The sequence below is a fragment of the Gossypium arboreum genome, chromosome 9 (assembly GCF_025698485.1).
Source record: "Gossypium arboreum isolate Shixiya-1 chromosome 9, ASM2569848v2, whole genome shotgun sequence".
In the NCBI taxonomy this organism is placed as follows: Eukaryota; Viridiplantae; Streptophyta; class Magnoliopsida; order Malvales; family Malvaceae; genus Gossypium; species Gossypium arboreum.
Window position 1 is genome coordinate 55,900,970 of NC_069078.1, and position 25,300 is coordinate 55,926,269.

Consider the following 25,300-nt stretch of genomic DNA (forward strand, 5'->3'; position numbering starts at 1 on the left):
CCATGTGGATGGGAAAGCCCTGTGTTTCAAGACACAGTTAGTAGGTTAGATGTGAAAAACTAGAACTTAAATAAATCATTACTGTTAGTGCTCGGGTTGCCTCCTGAGAAGTGCTTATTTATAGTCTGAAGCTAGACTTACCTTTCTGGTGCATGGTCATAGTGGTGCGAGGAGATTGCACTCCTCATCCCTACTATCAATTTTATCAAAATAAGGTTTAAGACGAGTACTGTTTACCTTAAAAGTGCCGAATTTGGGATGAATTACCTTGATTGTACCATATGGGAAAATATTAAGTACCGTAAGAGGGATTACTCCGTTAGGTTCGGAAGTGGCAATGCGAGGGTCTACTGCATCTAGTAGTACTTTGTCTCCAACCTTAAGTTGATTTGGTGCGACATTGAGCTAGTCCTGGTTCTGTTTCAGTTTCTCAGTTGTTCTCAATTTCTGTGTCTGCCATTCATCTAGCTCCTTGATTTGTAGCCTTTGTTCTTCACAGATAGGTCCTTTGATATTGCTTGAACACGGCTCATATGTGCTTTTCGAAACTGCTTTCTGCATGGAGGGTTTCACCACATGATCAGTACTAGTAGTATGATTTATGCAATCGCCCTCGATTTTTGATGTGTTACTCATAGTACGAGCTTGAAGGGTGATTTTTTTGTCTCCCACACAAAGTGTGAGTTCACCTGTACCGACATCAATAATGGTTCTAGCAGTTGCTAAAAAGGGTCATCCTAAAATCAAAGGTGCGTTACTATCCTCTTCCATGTCTAGAACAACAAAGTCTACTAGGTATATAAATTTATCGATCTTAACAAGAACATCTTCAATGATACCCCTAGGAAATCTAATGGTTTTATCAGCTAATTGAATGCTCATCCTAGTTTGTTTGGGTTTCCCAAGACCTAGCTGTTTAAACATTTTATAAGGCATAACATTAATGCTTGCCCCTAAGTCAGCCAATGCATTATGAACATCTAAACTACCAATTAAACAAGGAATCATAAAACTCCCTGGATCTTTCAATTTGTTGGGCAGCTTATTCTGTAGAATGGCTAAGCAAACTGCATTCAACTCCACATGCGACGCCTCATCCAACTTTCATTTGTTTGCTAGAAGCTTCCTTAAAAATCTGACTGCGTTTGGCATCTGCGAAAGAGCTTCGATAAACAGTAAGTTAATATATAATTCTTTAATAGTTTAAGGAATTTACTGAATTGTTCATCTATACGGTCTTTCCTTATCGCATTGAGGTATGGCACTCGTGGTTTGTACTCTTTACTTACCATTTTTTGCTCACTGTAGACTACCTCACCTTTATCTTGACTTACCACAATGCCTTGCCTCGGTTCTAGTGCAAGCTCAACTAACCCTTCTTTTTCATGAGTGGTAATCGTATTGAGTTGTTCCCTTGGGTTAGATTTCGTGTTACTCGGCAAACTACCTTGTGGTCGTTCAGAAATCAGTTTAGCGAGTTGACCTATCTGAGTTTCAAGCCCTTGGATTGACACTTGTTGATTCTTAAGGGCTGTCTCGATATTCTAGAAATGAGTTTCTGACACCGAGATGAATTTTGTTAACATCTCCTCAAGGTTTGGCTTCTTTTCTTGCTAGTAATGTGGTTGTTGAAAACCCGGAGGATGTTGTGGCCTTTGATTTCCTTGACCCCCACGAGAAATTGGGATGGTTCCTCCAATCTGTATTATAAGTGTTACTGTACCGGTTATTTTGGAGTCTAGAGTTATTGTTACTCATATGTTAGGCTTGTTCCTCCTCGATGCTAGGGTCGAAGGGTTGATATTCTGTGTATGTTCCTCCTCCATTTGAATCACACCTCGTCACTGGATGTACCTAAGTAGAACCACACAAATCGTCAATCTTTTTATTTAAGAGTTCTACTTGGTTAGATACAATAGTAACCGTATCGAGGTTGAAAACACTGACTGCTTTCATCAGCTTTGTCCTCATAACTTACCACTGATAGTTATTCAGTGACATCTCCTCAATAAATTTTTAAGCTGCCTCAGGTGTCTTATTATTGATAGTTCCACCAGTGGCTGCGTCAATCATCTGCCGAGTCGAAGGATTCAGGCCATTGTAAAACGTTTGAACCTGTAGCCAGAGTGGCAACCCATGGTGAGGGCATCTCCGCAAAAGGTCCTTATATCTCTCCCATGCATCGTAGAGTGTTTCTAAATCCATCTGCACAAAAGAAGAAATGTCATTCCTCAACTTAGTCATTTTAGCCGGCGGAAAATATTTAAGTAAAACTTTTCGGTCATTTGTTCCCAAGTATTTATTGACCCTCGGGGTAACGAGTGCAACCACTATTTAGCTTTGTTCCTCAATGAAAAGGGAAACAACCGAAGGTGAATGGCATCATCAGAAATGCCATTGATCTTAAAAGTATCGCAAAACTCCAAAAAAATTGTCAAGTGATTGTTTGGATCCTCATCTTGCAAACCATCAAACTAAACAAACCATTGTATCATTTGAATTGTGTTAGGTTTTAGTTCAAAATTATTTGCAGCAATAGCAGGTGTAACTATACTTGACTCAATTCCTGTTAAATTTGGTTTATCATAATCATACATAGTGCATGGAGGAAGATTCTGATTTACTAGAACAGCAGCAATCGCAGGAGGTAGCGAATTTCCTTTGTCTTCAGCCATCTCCTCAGTTGTGGTTGAAGTATCGTCCTCTTGCTCTTCCTCTATGTATCTTAGGCTTCGCCTTATTTCTCTTCGGTTTTTACAAACTGTGCGATGGATCTCACTGTCAAAAAGTAGTGGTCCTGACAGGTTTCTTCTGGTCATAAACTAGAAAAAAATAACCTGTCAGAAGTAAATAAATGAAAAATTAGAAAAGAAAATAAAAATTTAAATTGCAATAAAAGTAAAATGGCTAAAGTAATAAAAATCGAGTGTTCCTAATATCCTAGTTCCCCAGCAACGGTGCAAAAAACTTGATACGTGATATTCATAACAGGTTTTAAAGATTTATGAATGAATCATTCTTGAGACTAACTTATTATCACGATTAAGGCAAGTGTACCCATCGAACAGTAGTATAGTTCAGCAAGACCGGATTTGTCGAACCCAAAGGAACCATGAGTACTAGTATTTACTTCCATTTTATTATCTAGCCTAAAAATTAAAAGGTTTGGTTATCTAAACTAATTACTAAACCAAGAATGCACAGAAAGAAAATTTGGGAAAATACTTTTGGGAAAATTCGATTGATTAAGACAATACCTACGGAAAAATCCACCTACACTTCACTTGTTATTTGACTTTGAATCAGGCGATTTATTCATTTGACTTGATCCGTAGAAATCCCTAAGTTATATTATTATCTCTCTCGAGACTAAAGACGTCTAACCGTAGGTTGAATAATTGAAATCTCTTTCCAATTAACATCCTAGAATTGCATTAACTTGATCTATGGATTCCCTTATTAGGTTTCACCCTAATCTGGTAAAATCTTGTCACCTTATCTCTAGGCATGCAATCACTCCGCTTAATTATGACAATTTTACTCTTAAACAGGGTCTATTCCTCCTCTGAATAAGAGCATTAACTTGAATCAATATCTTGGAATATTAAAACAAGAATTAAAAACACATAATTTAGAACAAGTCAAATATTTATCATATAATTCAGATAATAATAACGAGATCTGTCTTAGGTTTCATTCCCCTTAGGTATTTAGGGGGTTTGGTTCATACTTATGAAAGAAAACATATCAAAAGCATAAAGATAACAAAACATAAGAAAACCTAAAACTCCTAAAGGAAATTGAAGGGAGATCTTTAGTCTTGATGATGAATCCGGCTTTTGAGATGGATCAATCGGCTTTCCTTGAGTAATTCCTTGCTTCCTATTCTTCGTCCCTCTTCTAAGTGCCTCCTTAAGTGTTTAAATAGGCTTTTGAATGCCTAAGTGCCCTAAAAATTGGCCTTTTCTGAAGAGGACTACAGTTGCGCTCGACAGGGACATGCCTGTGTGACACGCCCGTGTGCGATTACTTCAGCCCGTGGTCAAGGCTGTTGAATAGGCACGGCCGTGTAGTCTACCAGTGTAAGTCGTGCTTCTATCCTGCCAAATGGACACGGCTGTGTGACATGCCCGTGTGAGGAAGTCCAGGCCTTGTTGATTTCCCACTTGGGTCCATTTTCTCTATTTTCGGCCCGTTTCTCTGTCTTTTTATCCTCCTATCACCTAAGTATAAAACATGAAATTAAAGGATTAAGAGCATCGAATTCACCAAATCTAAGGAGAAATCATCCGTAAATGTGCTAAGCATGGGATAAAAATATGTATAAATTACGGTTTATCAACAAATTTATTCTTAGACAGGGACTTTTGCTCCTATGAATAAGTGTATTAACTTGAATCAATATCTTGGAATATTAAGACAAGAATTAAGAACACATAATAAAGAACAAGTTAAATATTTATCATACAATTCAGATAATAATAACAAGTTCAGTCTTAGTTTTCATTCCCTTTACGTATTTAGGCGGTGTAGTTCATAATTATAAAAGAAAAAATCTCAGAAGAATAACGAATACAAAACATAAAGAAAACCCAAAACCCCTGAATGGAAATTGAAGGGAGATCTTCAGTCTTGACGATGAATCCAGTTTTTGAGATGGATCAATCGGCTTCCTTTGAGTAAATCCTTGCCTCCTACCCCGTGTGTCCGTTCTAAGTGCCTCCTCAGGTGTTTAAACAGGCTTTAGAATGCCTAAGGGCCCTCAAAAGTGGCCTTTTTTGAATAGGACTATACTTGGTCTCGTCAGGGACACCCCCGTGTGACACGCCTGTGTAAGTCATGGTTCGATCCTGCCAAATCAACACGGCTATGTGGCTTACCAGTTTGAGGAAGTCTTAGCCGTGTTGATTTCCCATGTGGGTCCATATTCTCTGTTTCCGGCTCGTTTCTCGCTCTTTTTACTCTCCTATGCTCTCCTACTTATAAAACATGAAAGTAAAGAATTAGGAGTATCGAATTCACCAAATTTAAGGAGAAACCATCCATAAATGTGCTAAGTATGGGATAAAAATATGTATAAATTACGGTTTATCAAATACCCCAACACTGAAGCGTCTGCTTGTCCTCAAGAAAAATCCTCAACTCACAATCAAAATAAATTCTTCTCAATCTATAATCCCTATCAATAATATCTCAAAATAATCCATAAGTAATCATACATTGAAAATTCAACTAAAAGTACATCAAAGTTTGAAACATTCCAAGTTGAGCATTTTATCACGAAAACATAGGTATCCCTCCTCATCTAAGTAATCACCTCTGATCAAACTATCACAGAGTTTAACATCCTCACTAAAGATTCATTCAAAACACTCGAGGTGTTTAAGGACATCAAATAAAGCACTAATTAGTCAATATGAAAAGTTATTACCATAGGCTTGCATGAAAATCAAATCTCCACCACTATATATTGAGGTTATACATTAATCAAAAAGGTCTTTAGATGGTTGTAACGTGGCTTTGGTTAGGGGGTGTGGTCACATCCTGAAAGAAAAGGTTAGAATCGAGATTGATTTGAAAAAAAATCACCTAACTAGAAAAATATCTAATTATCAGTTGAATACAAATGAGCTTCTTCTCAGAATATGGAATTAACACTCAAGCTCAAAAACGATGAATTACTACTAATATGTATATAAGTATTGTGTTTTTGTTTAGAACAAATCAAATAACATAGAACTTAATTATCGTAGTGAAGAATAAAACATAGCTAAGCAATTAATTCAAATCAAATCTCGACAAAAATAGGGATCAAATTAGGGGATTTCAACAATAATGGGTTATGGGTCAATATTGAGGGTAAATCAATTAATGGCTTGTTAGGCTCAAAGGGGTTCACTAAGGGTTAATTATAAAGGTAGGATTTTGTGGAGTGAGTGGGTTAAACCTAAGTGCCTTTATTATCTCGACATATCAAATCAAATGGTTTGGTCTTGACATGCATAATCAAGCAAGTTCTAGAATAACAAATCAGTACTAACACACTCATAATAAAAGTGAGCATGAAAGAAATAACATATACTCTAAAGGCTCAAGATCTCATAAAAATTATGGCTTTTTGATGTTTAAACTTGTGAATTTCAACTCAAGATAATATCTAAACTTGGGGAAACAATCTAAAAATTTTTATTTCTCAAAAATCAACTTATCATGCTTGATTCCCTAATGTCTTAAAGTTTAAACGATCAATGCATAAATGCCTATGTTTTAATTCAAGACATATCAATAAAAATCATAACTTAATCAAAATTTATTCTAATAGTGGTGTGAGAAGATTACATGAGAACAAGACAAAATTCAGGGATTTCTGATAATGATATAAAAGACCCCCCACACTTAAGATATACATTGTCCTCAATGTACAAAGATAGATTTATTGAAAAATATAGATCTATAACCATAAGATAGGGAGAGAAGTGAAACTTCCTGAATGATGAATGAACTACTTGAATTGGACTTATGGAGAATAATCAGCTAAAGCAATGATGAGAGTGAAGGAGGATACTCCGGTGGTGGTAGAGGTTCATTAGTCTATAAGTCCTATGCCAAAAGAATATTATATCTGGTAGTAGCTATGGTTGTGGTCGAGCAGGACATGGCAGTCGTGGAGAACCTTTCCCAGTGGAGTTTTTTGTTCCTAAGTGATGATGAGCTTTGGAGCTCTTTATAACTGATAGAATCAAGAACTTTTTAGGAAATATAAAAAAGCATAATTACTCGTAAAGAAATAGCCAAATAAAAATTATAAAATCTCAAGATAAAATAGTATTAAAAGGAAAAGTAATTTCAAAATACAAAGATAAAAATAAAATAAATAATAGGTGTTTATAAAGAAATTGGGGCACACGGCCGTGGGGCACGCTTGTGTGCCATCATTTCAGCCCGTGCATTTCTTGGTTTTCGAAATTGGGTGCATTGGTGTACACGTCCATTTTGCATAGCTGTGTCAATCATCATTCACCTCTCCCACGCCCGTGTATGCAAGCGCACGCCGGTGTTATTTTGACAGGCTTGACCATGTTGGTGGGCACGGTTGTGTCGTACGCCCGTGTTAATTTGGCAGGATTGCCTACGGCCATGTCGCACGGCTATTGTAACTTATTGGATCCCGTGATGGGGAAACGTTTTTCACTCTGTTTTCATACGGCCGTATCGCACGACTGTGTTGCCTCCCGTGGTATGTACACAGCCTACGACAAGCCCATGTGCCTGGCCATGTGGTTCTGGAAATCCTGTGTTCAATGACTTAGTTAGTGAATTAAATGTTAACGACTAAAATTTAAAGAAGTTAACACCGTTAGTGCTTGGGTTGCCTCCCGAGAAGCACTTATTTATAGTCTAAGCTCGACTTACCTTTCTGTTGTATGGTCATGGTGGTGCGAGGAGTTTACACTCCTCATCCCTACTATCAATTTTATCAACAAAAGGTTTAAGACGAATATTGTTTACCTTAAAAATGCCAAATTTGGGATGAATTACCTCGACTGTACCATATGGGAAAATACTAAGTACCGTAGGAGGGATTGTTCTGTTAGGTTCAGAAGTGGCAATACGAGGGTCTACTGCATCTAGTAGTACTTTGTCTCCAACCTTAAGTTGATTTGGTGAGATATTGAGCTCGTCATGGCGTGGTTTTGGTTTATCGTGTGTCCTCGGTTTATGAGTCCGCCATTCATCTAGTTCCTCGATTTGTAGCCTTTGTTCTTCATAGATAGGTCCTTTGTCGTTACTCGAACATGGCTCAGGTGTGTTCTCTGAACTTGTTTCCTACAAAGTAGGTTGCACCACATGGTCAGTTTTAATAGTATGATTTATACAACCACCTTCAATTTTCAATGTGTTATTTGAATTACGAGCTTGAAGGGTGATTGTTTCGTCTCCCACACGAAGTGTGAGTTTACCTGTACCAATATCAATTATAGTTTTGGCAGTTGCTAAAAAGGGCCTTCCTAAAATTAAATGCACGTTACTATCCTCCTCTATGTCTAGAACAACGAAATCAACTGGGAATATAAATTTGTCAATTTTAACGAGTACGTCTTCAATAATACCCCTAGGAAATCTGATAGTTTTATCGGCCAATTGAATTCTCATCCTATTTTGTTTGGGTTTCTCAAGACCTAGTTGTTTAAACATTTTATAAGGCATGACATTGATACTAGCCCCTAAATCAGCCAAAGCATTATTAACATCTAAGCTACCAATTAAACAAGGAATCGTAAAAATCCCTGGATCCTTCAATTTGTTGGCCAGCTTATTTTGTAATATGGCTGAGCAAACTGCATTTAACTTCACATGTGACGCCTTATATAACTTTCGCTTATTTGCTAAAAGCTCCTTTAAAAATTTGACTACGTTCGTCATCTGCGAAAGAGCTTCAATAAATGGTAAGTTAAATTATAATTTCTTTATAGGTTTAAGGAATTTACTGAATTATTCATCTAAGTGGTCTTTCCTTATCGCATTTGGGTATGGTACACCTGTTTTGCTCTCTTTACTTACCTGTTTTTGGTCATTGTGGTCCACCTCACCTTTACCTTTACTTACCATAGTTTCTTGCCTCGGTTCTGGTTCAGGTTCAACTAACCCTTCCACATCTTGAATAGTAATTGCATTGAGCTACTCCCTTAGGTTAGATTCAGTGTTACTAGGCAGGCTACCTTGTGGGCGTTCAGATATCAATTTAGCAAGCTGGCCTATCTAAGTTTCTAGCCCTTGGATCGATGCTTGTTGATTCTTAAGTGCTATCTCGGTATTCTAAAAATGATTTTCTGACACTGAGATGAATTTTGTTAGCATCTCCTCAAGGTTTGGATTCTTTTCCTGCTGGTAGGGTGGTTGCTGGAAGCCTGGAGGTGGTGGTGGTCTCTGATTTCCTTGGCCTCCCCATGAAAAATTTGGGTGGTTCCTCCAACCTACATTGTGAGTGTTACTATAAGGATTATTTTGAGATCGAGGATTATTACCCATGTAATTTAACTGCTCGTTCTCAATGTTGTGGCCATAGGGTAGGTATTCTAAATTGCTTGATCCACCTCCACTTGCTTCGCACTGCATTATTGGGTGAACATGTGAAGAACCAAGAAAACCGTCAATTTTTCTATTCAAAGGTTCTACCTGATTAGAGAGCATGGTGACCGAATCGATGTTAAAAACGTCAGCTGTTTTCGTTGGTTTTGTCCTCATGACTTGCCACTGATAATTATTCAGTGACATCTCTTTTATAAATTCATAAGCATCCTTAGGTGTCTTATTACTGATAATTCCTCTAACAGCTGCGTCAATCATCTATCTAGTCGAAGGATTCAAGCCATTGTGAAATGTTTGAACCTGTAGCCAGAGTGGTAACCCATGGTGAGGGAACCTACGCAAAAGGTCCTTGTATCTCTCCCATGCATCAAAGAGTGTTTCTAAATCCATTTGCACAAAAGAGGAGATATCATTACATAATTTGGTTGTATTAGCCGGCGGAAAATATTTTAATAAAAAATTTTCAGTCATTTGTTCCTAAGTAATGATTAACCCTCGCGGTAACGAGTTCAACCACTGTTTAGCTTTGTTCCTTAATGAAAAAGGGAATAACCGAATTTGAATGGCTCATCAGAAATGCCATTGAATTTAAAAGTGTCGCAAAATTCTAAGAAATTCGCCAAATGAGCGTTTGGGTCCTCGTCCTGCAAACCATCAAACTGAACAAACTGTTGGATCATTTAAATAGTGTTAGGTGCCAGTTCAAAATTATTTGCAGCAACAGCAGGCCTAACTATGCTCGATTCATTCATGTTAAAGAAGGTTTAGCATAATCATACATAGTATATGGACCAGGATTTTGATTTACTGGATTAGCGGCAACCGCAGGAGGTAGCGAATTTTCCTAGTTTTTAGCCATCTCCTCGGTTGTGGTTGAAGTATCGTCCTCTTCCCCTTCCTCTGTGTATCTTAAGCTTCGCCTTATTTCTCTTCGATTTCTGGGAACTTTGCGATCGATCTCACTGTCAAACAGTAATGGTCCCGATGGGTTTCCTCTAATCATACAATATAAAAACCTACCAGGAGTGAATAAAAGAAAAATTAGAAAAGAAAAAAAAATTTAAATTGCAAATAAAGTAAAAAAGCTAAAGTAATAAAAATCGAGTGTTCTTAATATCTCAGTTTTCCGGCAACGACGCCAAAAACTTGATACGTGATATTCGTGACGGGTTTTAAAAATTTATAATTAACCGTTCTTGAAACTAACTATTATCACGATGAAGGCAAGTATACCTATCGAACAGTAGTATAGCTTTAGCAAGACCGGATTGTCGAACCTAAAGGAACCAAGAGTACTAGTAATTACTTTCTTTTTATTATCTAGCCTGAAAATTAAGGATTTTTTTAATCTAAACTAATTAACTAAACTAAGAGTGTACAGAGAGAAATTGGGGAAAAGCTTTTGGGAAAATTTGATTGATTAAGACAATACCCAAGAAAAAATCCACCTAGACTTCACTTGTTATTTGACTCTGAATCAGTCGATTTATTCATTTGACTTGATCTGTAGAAATCCCTAAGTTATATTATTATCTCTCTAGAGAGTAATAATGTCTAACCCTAGGTTGATTAATTGAAATCTCTTTCTAATTAACGCCCTAGTGTTGCATTAACTCGATCTATGAATCCCCTTATTAGGTTTCACCCTAATTTGGCAAAAACTTATCACCCTATCTCTAAGCGTGCAATCAACTCTGCTTAATTATGACAAATTTACACTTAGACAGGGACTTTTGCTCCTCTTAATAAGCGCATTAACTTGAATCAACATCCTGGAATATTAAGACAAGAATTAAGAACACATAATTAAGAACAAGTCAAATATTTATCATACAATTCAGATAATAATAACAAGATCCATTTTAGGTTTCATTCCCCTTTGGTATTTAGGGGGCTTAGTTCATAATTATAAAAGAAAACATCTCAGAAGAATAATGAATACAAAACATAAAGAAAACTCAAAACCCCTGAGTGGAAATTGAAGGGAGATCTTCAGTCTTGACGATGAATCCGGCTTCTAAGATGGAACAATCGGCTTCCCTTGAGTAATTCTTTGCCTCCTACCCCGTGTGTCTGTTCTAAATGCCTCTTCAGGAGTTTAAATAGGCTTTAGAATGCCTAATAGCCCTCAAAAGTGGCCTTTTCTTAATATAACTATACTTGGGCTCATCAGGGAGACTCTCGTGTGACACGTCCGTGTAAGTCGTGCTTCGATCCTGCCAAATCAACACGACCGTGTGGCTTACTCGTGTGAGGAAGTCCAAGCAGTGTTGATTTCCCATGTGGGTCCATATTCTCTGTTTTTGGCCCGTTTCTTGGTCTTTTTCCTCTCTTATGCTCTCCTAAGTATAAAACATGAAATTAAAGAATTAGGAGCATCGAATTCACCAAATCTAAGGAGAAACCATCCATAAATGTGCTAAGCATGGGATAAAAATTTGTATAAATTATGGTTTATCAATTGCACCGTTGGATCAAAACTCACTTAACCATTTGATCCTTCTGAGTAGCCACAATTTTATTTGGACACAATTCTTCCCACCAAATCTGCTGGGAACATGGATGCTCTACTACCACAGTCTGTGAATCGGAATCCCCAAGGCGAATGCAGGCAAAGGAGCCAGTAGTATTTTTGAATAAAGCGGCAAAGGAACAATTTCACAACAACATATTGAAGCTCAAATTTCATCTCGATCAGGACATTTCTCTTTCGCCACAATAGGATTTGGGTAAAAAAGTCTTCAAAACCATCTCGAACTTAAAGTGCGAAACTTTTTGCAACCATCCTAGAAGCTACTCACCTTCACTGGTATGTGAGTTCTAGGCACACTTGTGTAGTCAGCCATCTAAAAATAGGGAATACATACTGACTTGGGTCACATGGCTGTCCTCACGCCCATGTGTCTAGCCTGTATGCCCTTTGAAGTGGCCACACACGCCTGTGTGCCAGGCCTGTAGGGTATACTAACTTATGCAACACGACCAAGTCACATGCCCGTGTGTGAGATCGTGTGGAGCATACTAACTTCAATTTAATTTCAATACCAAGAGACACATGGCCGTGTAATATGACCGTGTGTTACACACGGTTGAGACACATGCCCGTGTCTCTACCTATGTGGACAAAAATAGGCTATTTACCAAGCCATTCTGCCACTAATGTTTCACACACCATCAACCAATTTTCAAATCATACTTTTTGTTTACCATCTATAAAATTTACAAATATGATACAATTTGCCATCTAATTTCATACCTAATCCACATATTCAATTTAATCAACTAACCATTCCATACATACATTATCAAGCATCAATTCTCAAGCACATAGCTTTCCAAATTACCAAATATCATTAAACTTATCAAAATAACCCATATCACATAGGAATATATATACTTTAAACCACAAAACCTATACATGCCAAATAACCAAAATTGCAAAGCTTATAAGTACCAAACTATATCTGAATAGTGTGATATGATCTCCGATGACTTCCAACCGGAGCGAGCCTTCGAATCACTGTAAACATAAAAAGATAACAAAATAAGCTATAAAGCTTAGTATGCTCGTATAATAATAACTCATCTCATCAAATAAACACATTTTAAACCATTATAAATACTATAATTTTACTTTTATAATTCCACCTTTATGTCATGTATCCATTCACATAGTTAACCAAGAATTTCACAAGTTTATTCCTGTCAATGCTTATATAATTTGAATACTTCTCATCCATTCATTCACATTTACATAAACATAAGCAAATAGAAATAAAATATATTCAATTCAATAGGCATCACATTTATATATATAATCAATTGAACCATATGAATTCTCATAATTTTCCACTGACTCATCATATGAAATTCACTTTTAACACTTACTTGTCAATTTCTGTCATGAATACCTCAACTGAGTCATACCATCACTTGTAACCATGTTTCATCAACATTTCCCGTTGAACCATTTGGGATACTAAAGGATACTCAGGAATCTCGTACACATAGTACTGTACCAATGCCATATCCCAGATATGGTCTTACATGAATCTCGTATCGATGCCAATAGCTCAGCTATGGTCTTACACGTAATCTTAGTAATCCTAATGTCATGACATTTGTTTCCTATCTATTCTTTAGGTTCAACCGAGATTTTCGTTGTATCGAATCTCTATCTATTTCTGTAGTATCGTACTTATTAGCATTCACATTTCATTTCAATATTATAGCATTTACCACAATTATATCATTTAAGCATTTATACACAAATAATTTAATACTTATTAAACATACGAACTTACCTCGTTTGTTGTAACGTCGACTTAGGTCGACTAATCTGATACTTTGTTTTCCCCCGTTCTAGATCCAAATCTCATTTATCTCAATCTATATAATATAAAAATTTACTTATTGAATCATCATTTCATTCAATTTAACACAATTTACACATTTTGGTAAAATTACATTTTTGCCCCTATTATTTCACATTTTTGCAATTTAGTCATTCTGACATAAAATCACAATTCATTCAATTTAATACAAATTCATTCTGACCGAATATTATCTATTCTCATATCAGCCCATATTTTTGATTTATTTTAAAATTCAACCACTAAATTTTCATAATTCACAATTTAATCCAAAATTGACATTTTTTACCAAAATTCACTTTACAAAACTTGTACATCTAACAACAATGATTTATTTTCCATCATTAATTAACAAAATACTCATGCATTTAGCAATGGCAAAATTCAAATACTCTAAAAGTTTTGAAATCAGAGATACGGGTTAGTTAGATTAAGCTGCAACGATCTCAAAAATGTAGAAATTATTAACAATGGGACAAAAATGGGACTTACAATTGAGCATCAACATGGCCAAACCCTAGCAAGCTTTCTTCCATGGTTTTTCACCTCAATATTCGGTGGAAGATGAAAAATAACAAAGATGATATCTTTGTTTCCATTATTTTATTATACCAAATTAATGAATTACATATTTATCCATTAATAAAAACATCAAATTCACTTGATAAAGTGCCCATAATTGTCCACCATCTTTATAAATGGATGAATTACCACTTAAGGCCAACATATTTAAAAACCATAGCAATTAGACACCTTTTTCTTATAGAACTCAAATTTTACACTTTATGCCACTTAGTCCTTTTTACCGAATTAAGCATTTAAACGGTAAAATTTCTTTACGAAACTTTCACGTAATAATTCTATCATGCTGTAAAATTTATGAAAATAATAAAATAAATATTTTGACCTCATATTTGTGGTCCCAAAACCACTGTTCCAATTTGACCCAAAAACGGCCTATTACAACTCTCCTCCTTAGAGCTTTTTGTCCCAAAAAATCTTATCAGAGAATAAAATAGAGATTTGCTTTCTTTTAACCTTATCATATTCTCACATAGCCTCAATTTTCTCAACTCTTTAATCTCATGAGTTCAGATTGTGATCTATCCTTCGCTATACGTCATATCAAGCTGAATTTCAACTTCTAAAAGAGCATTATATACAAAAGGGTCTTAGTTGTATCGTCGTATCATAGATATAAGGAATATCTTATGGATCTTCTCAAGTACTGACAACAATATAAGTTGAATAAGCAACTGGCTGTATTTTCTCAATAATCTCATACGACCCGATAAATCACAAACTCAACTTCTCTTATAGCTAATTCAAAAAATTCTATTCTCACAGCAATGTTTTTATAAACACTCAATTCATTAATTGAAATTCATGCTTTTACGTATCAAGTCTACATATGTTTTTTGTCAACCTGAAACTGCTTTCTAACTTTTACGAATTACTTTCACTCTCTCTTCAATTTCTTTGTTGAAATCAATCTCGTGAATCTTTTTCTCATAAAGATCGATCCTATAACAACAGAGTTCGGTAATTGTAATCATACAATACTTTATACAATGTCATCTTTATACTCATATGATAACTATTAATATGCTCAAACTCAACCAACAGTAATTGCCTTTCTTAATTGCTCTCACATACTAAGATACAGTAGCAAATCGTATCTTCGAGAATTTGCATCACTTTCCCATATTATCCATCAATTGGAGAATGAAAAGTGGTGTTACAATGCAACCTCATACCCAAAGTTTACAGTAGTTTTCTTCAGAAATACAATATAAACCTCGGATCTCTATCCGAAATAATGAAGACTGGCACTCTGTAAAAACTGACAATTTCATAAATGTATAACTTATCTAGTCTATCAAGAGAGAAATTAAACGTACTGAGATAAAATTTCCAGACTTCTTCAACATTCAACAATAGTTCAAATAACATCTTCCTTTTACAAAATCCAACGAAATTCTATTTCATCTCCACTCAAATAATAACACAGATTGTAACAGTCCCAAAGGTGCTTGATAATCAGCTTTAACCACTGTGAGCTAGATATAACAATGGTTGTATAATCTCTGGATTTCTCGTTACACGAACTCTGTCTTGAAACAACCAATAATCATTAGTTCCAATCTGAAGCTCTAATCAGAAATCAATTCACATTGAAACCCAGCTAATATCTATCCATCATTCGATAAGATCAATCATGTATTCATCACTTGTAAAGCACACAAAGATTTCTTGTTCAAAATATTCGTAACTATAATCGTTTGTTCAGGATGATAACCAATTGTAACACCATGAATTTGGGCCTAGAAGTATTGGACCTTGAGTGTGGGTCCGTAAGGAGGTGATATATAGGTATTTAATTGTGTAATGAAATGACACAATTAAATGTCCGCTTTGGTGGTTAATGGCCTTGAGAAGTGTTAGAGAAATCTTGGGTTCAAACTTGGGCTTTAGCAAAAAATTTTGGTATTAAGTGAAAAAAAAACCTGGATGCTTGGATGAGGGTTTTGAAATTATTGTGTTAAATAAATGACACAAAATGTCTTGTGGCTTAGTGGCAAGTAGCGTGTGGAGCATTTAAGGGGAGGCATAGGTTCGAATCCCATGGCAAGCAAAGAGCATTTATTTTGCTAACAGGGGGCGGCAAGAGTTGGTGTTGAATTTAAACTCTAATGTTGGAGGGATCCCACATCAGGAAGCTAATATAAGAGTGGTTGTGAAGTCGGCTTTAAATAGAGGAACCATGAAGAGAGTAAATGTACCTTTCTTGGTGATCCCTTTCATTTGTATGGCGTGCTCGTTTGGGTTGGGCATCGGCTAAGAGTGCTCGGAGCGTGGATTAACTCCGCTTCCTATCGGTGTGTATTTCTTACTACTCTAGATGTAGGATGGCTACTTGGGCGCGATAATGAAAGGGCCATATGGGCCCAATGGGCCTACGGGCCCAATTTGATAAGTTGTTTGATTGTGTAGTAAATATTGGATTAGGCTAGGTGAATCGCATATATGTGGCTAGGTTTGGGCTAAAAGGGCCACACGAGCGTGTGGGCCCATTTGGGTCGAGAATGGGCTTTAGAGCCATTAGTATTGTTATCCATGTTTAGAATACTTTAGTTTACTAAAATTACCGAAATACCCTTAGTTTGTAAAAATCTTTGAAATACCCTCGATTTGTAAAATTGAAATACCTTCGACTTGTAAAATTACCAAAGTACCCCGATTCTGTAATTATTGTTTTACCCCGATTTACATAATTACCGCTTTTCCCTCGATTTACAAAATTACCATTTTACCCTCGATTTACAGAATTACTATTTTACCCTCGATTTATAAAATTACTGTTTTACCCTTGATTTACGTAATTCTTGTTTTACCTTCGATTTACAAAATTATCGTTTCTTTGTCGATTTATAGAATTACTATTTTACCCTTGATTTCTGTAATTACTATTTTACCTCGATTTACAAAATTACGTAAATACCCTCAATTTGTAAAATTACCAAAATACCCTAGTTTGTAAAATTACCAAAATACCATTGGTTTGTGAAATTACCAAATACCCTCAATTTGTAAAATTACCAAAATACCCCTAATTTACAAAGTTACGTAAATACCCTTGACTTTCTAAAATTATAGAAATACCATTGGTTTACAAAATTACTGAAATACCCTTAGTTTGTAGATTTACCAAAACACCCTTGTAGGATGAAATGACTATAATACCCCTATTAGGTAAAAAGACCGTAAAGCCCCTGTAGGGTAAAGTGACCGTAAAGCCCCTGTAAGGTAAAGTGACCGTAATACCCCTGTATGGTAAAATGACGAATATGCCCTTATGTTTCGTATGGTGATGTGCTTAGGATTTACATATATTGATATTGGATTAGTTAAGTTTGAGTGATGTGGTGGTTATCGAGGCGATTGATTTTGGAAACGTTTCAACTTCAACCCATAACAGTGTGTACTAACCTCTAAATAGCTTAGATTAATATTTCTTGAAAAGTCAAAGCTTCATATTTTAGTGATTCGGAATTAATATTTAGATCTATTTTCTCACGACGTTTAAGTTGGATTCACAATGGATATGGGGTAGGAAGGTATTTGGAACGTTCTTCAATGAGTAGATCTCTTGGTAAGTATTGAACCTTCTTTCCATTTGTATCTTGTGGTTTAAGAAAAGTGAAAACCCTCGTCGACTAAGGCTAAAAGGGTTTTGGTGTTATTTGGTTTGTTGGTACTAGTGAGGATTAAAGGCTACCGATGGAGGAGTGTGTGAAAAGCTTGGATCATCGGAGTGACTAAATCTAGTCATCAACTTCGGCAAAGGTATGAACCCAAGGGCCATTGTGGATGGTGGCGAATGTGTAAGTGATGATAATAGGTAGTTTTCGATTTGGTTTAATATTAACATGGTCTAATCTATAAGTGGTTGATTATAGGAGAAATCGCATAGGAGATCTCGTCAAGGAATATCGCAAATCGTGTGTAACGAACCCTTTTCATAGCTTAAAGCGATAAAATGCGAAAAGCGAAATGCCTAAATTCGGCATTTCGAGGACTTGTGAGCAAGCTTAACGCTCACTAGTTAGTTAGAATCGATGAGATGATGATTGGGAGCAATGGAAACAAGAAGGACGTGATTTGGCGTTCACGGTAGGTTGGGCCTCGAGGGTGAATTAGGGCCCAATAGGCTTTCGGCCCATTTAGGCAAATTTGGTAGAAAATGGGAAATCTGTTAAATTGCATGATAAGACTGTTATTATCTTGTTATGGATATAGGCTAAATGGGCCTAGATGACAAAATCGGCTAAGTAGGGCCCATTAGGGTTTTTTGGCCCAATAACTCGTTTTGCTAAAAGTGGGCGAGAATCACTTGTATGCACCCATGAATTGTTTGTAATCAGTTAATGAACATGGAAACCCTAATTTTGGTAAAATTACAAGATTACCCTTATAATATGAAAATGACCGTTTTGCCCTAGGTAAAAATAACCATTATACCCCTAGGGTTTATATATGAACTTAATGCATGGGATTTTGATAAACATGATATGTATGATATGCACATGACATGTATGATATGCACATGATATGTATGATATGCACACGAGATGTTCATAAATGCATTGGGTTGGGTTTTTTATATGAATGGAGGAAGTGAAAAAGGGCTTATGCCCCAGTTATCAAAAGGGCTTATGCCCCAGTTATAAAAAGGGTTTATACCCCAGTTATCAAAAGGGCTTATGTCCCAGTTATCAAAAGGGCTTATGCCCCAGTTATTAAAAGGGCTTATGCCCCAGTTATTAAAGGGCTTATGCCCCAGTTATGATAAAGGGCTTATGCCCCTGTTATTAAAGGGCTTATGCCCCAGTTATGATAAAGGGCTTATGCCCGATTATTAAAGGGCTTATGCCCGATTATTAAAGGGCTTATGCCCGATTATTAAAAAGGCTTTGCCCAGTTATTAAAAAGAGGCTAGGCCTCGGTTATATGATAAAGCAAAACTATCTTGCAAAGTGGAGAGTTATGGCGGGGTGGGTCGAGTTAATCCCACATGGTGTGTTGGTTGGTACGGTGGAGAGTAGCGGATGGTGGGTTGAGTAGTCTCCTCAAATGGGTTGCATTCTTTCATTGACATTATATGTGATATTGAAATGGGCCTATGGGCCATACCGTTTACAGTAAAGGCTTCGGCCCAGTAATATGAAATTTGAAAAGGCTTCGGCCCAGTGTTATGTAATATGAAATTTGAAAAGGCTTCGGCCCAGTTTTATGAAATATGAAATATGAAAAGGGCTGTGGCCCAGTACATGTTTGAGATTTGATTTGGGCTTAGACCCAACAGGCTGTTATTGTTTTGGGCTCTGAAAGGGGCTTGTTGCACACTGAGTTTCCAAACTCACCCCCTTTCCTTAACCTTGCAGGTTAGCCTTGATGTGGGGACTTGGGCCAGAGGGGATTCAGAGTGGCCACGGTGATTGTCTTTGGACTTTTAAATAAGCGTTGGTTTTCATTAAATTTCCTTTATTATTTATTTTTGGTTTGTAATAAGGCTATTTTTAACTTTTCTTTTATTTCTTTTCGGGATTATTTTATTTTCAATAACTTTAAAATTGGTTGATAATTATTCAAAAGGGGCTAGACTTAGGACGTGATTTAAAAACAATATTTGATTTCAAAATATCACAACACCATGATTAATCGATTTATCAAAGACGTCCACTTAAACAAACTTAAACTCGATATAACAAAATGTGGCTATGGTTGTGGGCATGTCTAGGATTGGATCCAATCAAAGAGCTTGGTACTTAAGTAGCCTTCATGGCTCACCTCCTCTATCTCAGATACCTACCTGGTGCCCAGCTTCCATACACTTTGTTAACTCAACAAAATATATGGTTTTTAAAACACTAAAACGGAACATGGGTTCTCAACTCCAATGTGGCACGTCAAATTCGGCCATAACGTCTGGGCCGGGTTTGGGGTGTTACACCAATTACTAACTCAAAATCTTTTGACAGTTCAGGCCATCTTTGCTGTCCAAATTTAAATCTCTCTACAACATTAAATAGGTTACATTACTCACCAATTACAATGTCAACCATCTCTAATTCATGTGTCAAATAACCCTTTTCATGCAACTTTAACTGTATGGAAGAATAAGCCATCACTATACATTCTTGTACTAAAACATACTCAAACCATTCAATAACGCATGACTAAAAATCATAAACTCAGGCTGAACCAAAACTGATGCTTTAGTTAACAATATTTTCAACTGTTTATAACTTTATTAACATATATTATACTAAATCAAACTTTGCACAAATGAAAACTTCAACAATTGAAACAACTTTAGTTTACAATAATATTTCAGAAATAGAACCATTCTAATAGATATAATTCTATATCTTGTCTTCTAAAATATGAATTCATCATTCAGACTATCCATCTATTTACCTGTGAACGCACATAATTTATTTCCGAACCCATGTTTAAACTCAAACACATATAACTTAATTAACCTTTCAAACAAATAACCCAGTCAAACTAAACAACTGAATTGATCTTGGCTGTCAAACAATAACTTTTCAAAGAACACCTTTCTTCCTGCTGTCGAGATGACTCAGACATACAATTTATTGCAATTTCTTCAGGATACTAGTCAAAGATCTTCTTAAAAACTGCATACCTTGAATATGACATAACATACAGTCTTTACTCATTGAAATATATTAAGATTTACCTGAAAGTGATAACTATTATACAGATTTGAACTTGATCATCTATCATCTATGCTTTTGCCGATGTTAATTCCCTTCCGAGAAACTTGAAAGGATTATATAATGAAGCTATCTTAACTATTAATCATCGAAGCGTTGTATTATACTGAAGCCACTTCCGTTAGAAGAATATTTTTTACAGATAATCACATAGAATCATACTAAAATCGAAGTAGCACAATCTCAAAGTATGGAACTATACAAAATTTCTGAAAATAACAACCCATATAGAATGATAAAGATCTCAATGATATCCCAGAGAAATTCTAGAAGAAAACATCACTCATAAGCACTGAAATCAACTGTGACAGATGCAATATAATCTTCATGTATATTCAACAAAATAATAACCAGTAGAAATAGAATACTAGTATCATACAAAATTTACTGTTGACTTTTCTATCAACACAATAGAATAGAATACCAGGGAAAGATAGAGCAATGCCAATCATAACCCAAATAAACCACCAATGCTTTTGTTTATCAGTATGTTTAGCTAAAGTTCTCATACGATAAAAATTTCATCTGAAAATAAATAGCCACATATACATCTGAGAATAATTGATCACATAGAATGCCTAAAAGAGATCATTACAAGCTATTCGACTACACTGCTGTACTCAGATATCATTACAGTTCACACATTATTCCACTGTCTAATTTTTTTATTATTGATTCCTCTTTATCCCATCACTAATAGAAATCAATTAAGTAGAACTTCCAGTTAATACATTCTTTAGATATCATACCTGAATATTTTGTTTCATCAAAGTCAACTTCTTCTTTATTAGTGACTTTGCATAATCCAAATACTCTTTAAAATGATCTGATATCTCTTCTAGTACTATCTTTACTGTTGACTCATTCTCTTATCTAACCACAGTATTAATCCTTCAATCACGGAACTCTGTAATTCTACTCTTGTAAGCTTATTCAATCTACATCTTACAGATTTCAATGTCTCACTAAACTGATATGGGGGTGAGGGTCGTAAAGCCTCAAAATTAACTCTCACATACACATGCACATAATATAACATTTATCAATAACATAATATTATGAACTTTTATTCATACCTTTATGAATTTCAACTCGTCATAAACACATTTTCACTCAAATATTTGAGTACCACTTTCTGTACTATCGGAATTAGCTCGATTGGAAAGCATATCTATCTAATTAAAAAAATTTTTGTCATAGTCGGGAGATACCACACTATCATTGGTTCTATATGGAATGTATAGCTAGACTCACATATGCTACTTTAGTCCTATAATCTACTAAACTGTAGCTCTGATACCAATAAATGTACATCTCTCACCACCGAAATAGGGTTATGGAGAATCATCAGACTTAAAGCATTTATAAACATATATTTCATAAACAATTTATCAATGCAAGTACCATTCAATCATACTAAATCATATTATCCCTTACACGAGCCTACGAGGCCTTAAACATGCATTAGAAGTGGTTTCGCACTAAACCGATAACTTGAAAAACTTTTCAACACTTAGAAAATTTTTCTCCAAAACAGGGATCACATGCTCGTGTGGCTAGGCCATGTGTTTCACACGACCACTAGACACGCCTGTGTCATCAGCCACATATGCCCGTGTGTCAAGCCGTGTGCTAGGTCGTGCCAAACGTGTTGGGTATATTGACTTATGCAACACAGCCAAGTCACACGCCCGCGTGTGAGACCGTGTGGATCATACTAACTTCAATTCAATTTCAATACCAAGGGACAGACGGCTGTGTAACATGACCGTCTGTCACACACGGCTAAGACACATACCGTGACTCTGCCCGTATGGATAAAAATAGGTTATTTACCAAGTCATTTTGCCACCCATTTTGCACATACCTACACAAGCACAATTGGTACCCATTCAAGGCACTAATACGTATTCAAACACCATCAACCAATGTTCAAATCATGCCTTTTCTTTACCATTAATACAATTTACAAATATGCTACAATTTGCCATCTAATTTCATACCTAATTCACATATTCAATTTAATCAACTAACCATTCCATACATACATTATCAAGCATAAATTCTCAAGCACATAGCTTTCCAAATTACCTAATATCATTAAGCTTACCAAAATAACCTATATCACATGGGAATATATATACTTTAAACCACAAAACCTATACATGCCAAATAACCAATATCACAAAGCTTATAAGTACCAGACTATAGCTGGATAGTGTGATATCATCTTTGATGACTTCCAATCCGAGCGAGCCTCCGAATCACTATAAACATAGAAAAGATAACAAAATAAGCTATAAAGCTTAGTAAGCTCGTATCATAATAACTCATCTCATTAAATAAACACATTCTAAGCCATTATAAATACTATAATATAACTTGTATAATTCCACCTTTATATCATGTATCCATTCAAAAATTTAACCAAGAATTTCACAACTTTATTCCTTTTAATGCTTATATAATTTGAATACTTCTTATCCATTCATTCACATTTACATATACATAAGCAAATAGAAATAAACTATATTTAATTCAATAGCCATCACATTTATATATATAATCAATTGAACCATATGAATTCTCATAATTTTCTACTTACTTATCATATGAAATTCACTCTTAACAATTACTTGTCAATTTCTGTCATGAATACCTTGACTGACTCATACCATCACTTATTACCATGTTTCATCAATATTTCTCGTTGAAATATTTGGAATACTAAAGAATACTTGGGAATCTCGTACACACAATACCGTACCAATGCCATATCCCAGATATGGTCTTACATGTAATCTCGTATCGATGCTAATAGCCCAACTATGGTCTTACACGTAATCTCAGTAATCCTAATGTCATGACATTTGTATCCTATCTATTCCATAGGTTCAACAGGGATTTTCGCTGTATCGAATCTCTGTTGATTATTTCCGTAGCATCGTACTCAATAGCATTCACATTGCATTTCAATATTATAGCATTTCCCACAATTATATAATTTAAGCATTTATACATAAATAATTTGATGCTTATTAAACATACAAACTTACCTCATTCGTTATAACGTCGACTTAGGTAAACTAACTCGATAATTTGTTTTCCCCCGTTCCAGATCCAAATCTCATTTATCTCAATATATATAATATCAAAATTTACTTATTTAATCATAATTTCATTCAATTTAAAATAATTTACATATTTTGGCAAAATTACATTTTTGCCCCTGTTATTTCACATTTTCATAATTTAGTCATTATCACATAAAATCACAATTCATTCAATTTAATACAAATTCATGCTGACCAAATATTATCTATTCTGATATCAGCCCATATTTTTCATTTATTTTAAAATTCAACTACTAAATTTTCATAATTTACAATTTCATCCAAAATTGACATTTTTACCAAAATTCACTTTACAAAACTTGTACATCTAATAAAAATGATTTATTTTGCATCATCAACTAAAAAAATACTCATGCATTCAACAATGGCAAATTTCAAATACTTTAAAGTGTTTGAAATCGGAGATACGGGCTAGCTAGATTAAGCTCCAACGGTCTCAAAAACGTAAAAATTATTAAAAAGGGGACAAAAATGGGACTTACAATTGAGCATCAACATGGCTGAACCCTAGCAAGCTTTCTTCCATGGTTTTCACCTCAATATTCAATGGAAGATGAAAAATAACATCAAATTCACTTGATAAAGTGCCCATAATTGTCCACTATCTTTATAAATGGATGAATTACCACTTAAGGCCAACATATTTAAAAACCATAGCAATTAGACACCTTTTTCTTATAGAACTCAAATTTTACACTTTACGCAATTTAGTCCTTTTTACCAAATTAAGCATTTAAACAGTAAAATTTCTTTACGAAACTTTCATGTAATAATTCTATCGTGCTGTAAAATTTATTAAAATAATAAAATAAATATTTTGACCTCAGATTTGTGGTTCCAAAACCACTGTTCTAATTTGACCCAAAAATAGACTGTTACGACATCGATCACAAGATTCTTAAGTATCTTTTATACCAAAAGGAGCTAAACTTGAGATTGAGGCACTGGATGTAGTCACTAAAGGACTATGATTGTGTGATTGAATATCACCCTGGTAAAGGGAATGTGGTTGTTGATGCTTTGAGTTGAAAGTCGATGGTTGAATTGCGAGCTATGCTTGTACAGTTGAATTTAACCTGTGATAGTGGGTTGCTGGTTGAGCTTTAGGTTAAGCCAATTTTTTCTTATAAGATTAAGGAAAGGAAGTTAGTGGATGAATTCTTAGTGAAAAAGATTGGGCAAGTTGAGATGGTAGCGGTGGAGATTTCAAGTTGAATTTTTAGGGAATCTTGAGTTTTTATGGGGGACTGTATGTGTCTATTGATGTGGAGCTTAGGCATGTAATTCTTACTGAGATGCATAGCAGCCCATATGCTATGCACCCGGCAGTATCAAGATCTATCGGGATCTCATGGAGTTGTATTGGTAACTTTGCTTGAAGTAGGATGTTACCAACTGC

At 35.4% G+C, this 25,300-nt stretch overlaps 2 non-coding genes across 2 annotated transcripts; both read left to right on the top strand.

Annotated features, from left to right (window-relative positions):
- Positions 1-2,131: 2,131 nt before the first annotated feature.
- Positions 2,132-2,238, top strand: LOC128281031 (small nucleolar RNA R71). The gene has a single exon (XR_008271248.1). It is a non-coding gene; the product is annotated as a small nucleolar RNA R71 (small nucleolar RNA).
- Positions 2,239-9,406: 7,168 nt separating this feature from the next.
- On the top strand, positions 9,407-9,513 carry LOC128281273 (small nucleolar RNA R71). The gene has a single exon (XR_008271486.1). It is a non-coding gene; the product is annotated as a small nucleolar RNA R71 (small nucleolar RNA).
- Positions 9,514-25,300: the final 15,787 nt, after the last annotated feature.